This window comes from Olea europaea, chromosome 5 (genome assembly GCF_002742605.1).
Source record: "Olea europaea var. sylvestris chromosome 5, O_europaea_v1, whole genome shotgun sequence".
In the NCBI taxonomy this organism is placed as follows: Eukaryota; Viridiplantae; Streptophyta; class Magnoliopsida; order Lamiales; family Oleaceae; genus Olea; species Olea europaea.
In genome coordinates this window covers 15,298,042-15,300,592 of record NC_036241.1, presented here as the reverse complement: position 1 = coordinate 15,300,592, position 2,551 = coordinate 15,298,042, and positions in this window count along the sequence as shown.

Here is a 2,551-nt window from a genome sequence, read left to right as displayed (position 1 = left end):
AAATTTGCATCCATTTGGCTTAGTTGAGATTGTGTGGTTTCGTTGGTTATCTGCAGTTCGGCATCATTTCCCTACATTTCGTTGCTCTCCGTCGTTGCAGCTTGTAGACTTTGCATGAAGTCAAATTCGATTTATCATTTACTCTTTTTGTTGGTCAAACTTTCGTTGCTCCTTGTGGTAGCATCGTGAGTTTGAAGGGGAATGTTAGTGTAATAAGTTAATTAGGTTAAGTGTAGTGTAGTCTTATCATGTTTCCATAATTTTGTACTATATAAACCATTGTAATCTTATATTTTGACCCAAGTTTGGAGGCTGCTATCAATCGATTTTCTCTCTTTCTCCTCCATTCTTCATCTTTAGTTTGTTGTTTTCTACAGTTTGATCAAGCTATCCTTCAAGAATTTTCGGAGTAGATCATTTTTTGGATGACTTGAACCCTCCAAATCCCATCATAGATGCGACATCAGGATCCATCTCAGGTTCCTCCTCGGCAGCCTTCTCTTTCTGAGTGACAAGAATAGACAACAATTACCACTTGCAATCATAATTTGAAGAAGGCACTAACGAAACACAGAATTCTAAGAGTGAATAGCAGGGAAATGACAAATTATACTCTGGTTGAATTGACAGGCAAACTTCAGCTCCTCATGATGTGCATTTATATGATCCCAAATTACAATTTAATATTAGCTTCCTTTGGTACTAACCTTCTTCTCTTTCTTTTTTTCTCGATGTTGGAGTTTTCTTTCCTCCTCTTCTTGCTGTTGTTTCATGATCCGCTCATCAAAATCTACAATAGAAATCAAAAGAGAATCAATAGATTCTCTTGTTGCTCCAGAGATTACTCATGTAAGACATTTTCTAGACCAGAAAACAAGAGTAATTATACATTATAATACATTGAACAGACAAAAAAGCATAGTGAGGATCTTTAGCGCCTCTTTGAGCCCCATTATTTCCTAAGAATGAATTTTGAAATATTAGATTGATGAAAAATGTGTGTGTCGTTGAAAAGAAGGAAGAGGAAAATGTATTTTGAAAGTAATGGGGATCAAAAAAAGGCTTAAATCATTATGTGATCACAGAGAGAATATTATTACCTCACTTGTGGACAAGACTGAATTGGGAATACTGAAAAGTTTATTTTATTTTCCAAAATGGTGTAACATAGAGCGCACTTCTCAAGAGCTACTCATCCCCAAGTATGCCTAATGTTGAGTTTTCCAAAATGGTAGGCTTTTTACACTATTAGTTGGAAATTTTGACTTTCTTTGTCCAAACAAATCCTAGCCAAAATAAGTTTTCTATTTGTTTCCATCCTTTGATGATTTCTTGTTTGGAGTCGCTTATGATTGTGCTTCTTATAGAAGAGCTTCTCGAAGAAATTACATTGGGTCAACTTCCATTAAAAGTCATTCTAACTAGATAATTTTTTACATAATATTTATGGTGGATAGTTTTAACTTTCCTTCTTTTGGTTATATGTAAACCAACGAATAGTCCTTCTTTTTGTAATTAAAACAGAATAATTATATAAATTTTCTATTCCTCTACATATTTTCTTTCTCAATTACTTTTGCTCTCTAATTGTTTATTCTCAACCAAGAAAATAATGTAAAGCACAAGCGTACTAAATTGATAACGAACAATTGAAGAACGAGAAAAAAAGCGGTCCAAGAAGAGAAGAATTGAGGGCAATAGAAAATCAGTTTTTATTCAAAAAATCAAAGGTTGAATATTACAATGACTAAGCCCTCTATTCTAAAATCAAAATAACTTCTAATAAGCCAGAACTTTATCGAACTATTAAAACTAATATAATCTAACTAAAACAAATATACTTTGAATTAAACTCTATGTTAAAATCCTATCTAACTTCCATTTCTATTCTATCTCTATCTCCATCATAATGGCCCAGCAAAAATTCATATAATAGAGGATAAAAGAGGGAAATGCAGAAATTACAGTACTCTTGTACAACTGTACTTCGGGTTTGGGATAAATCAAATGAATGAGAGACTCCTTTTGGGATGAAGGGAGTATAAATTAACCTCACTTTCAAAGTCTTACCTTGCTCAGTGAAGCCTCCAGTATGTTTCCGCTTCTTGAGATTTTCAAAACACTGCTGGACCTGCACATGAAGGACATAACTGTTTAACATACACCCATTAAAAAAAAATTCTAGTCAGAACGTTTTGGAACTGCATTCATTATGCATAATAAAGATAATGTGCAGGCAATTTTCCAATCCATAGAAGTACAGAAACATCTCCATGCTAAAAAAAATGGATAAGACTACCTGGGGCCTAAATTCCCAAGCATCAGAAACATATATCCTCAAATGTTTAAACTAAAAAAAAACATGATTTTGAAAAAAGAATTCAAAATAACTTTTACAACAAAATATTCCATAAAAGTTTATTAACTTGAAGGAAAAAAAAAAAAAAAAAAAAAAAAAAAATTCTTATAAAACTTCAAAGCCATAAATAGTACGATATCTCAAGATAATTGGTTGAAACTTAATTATCATAAACTTTCGTAAAAAGAAGAA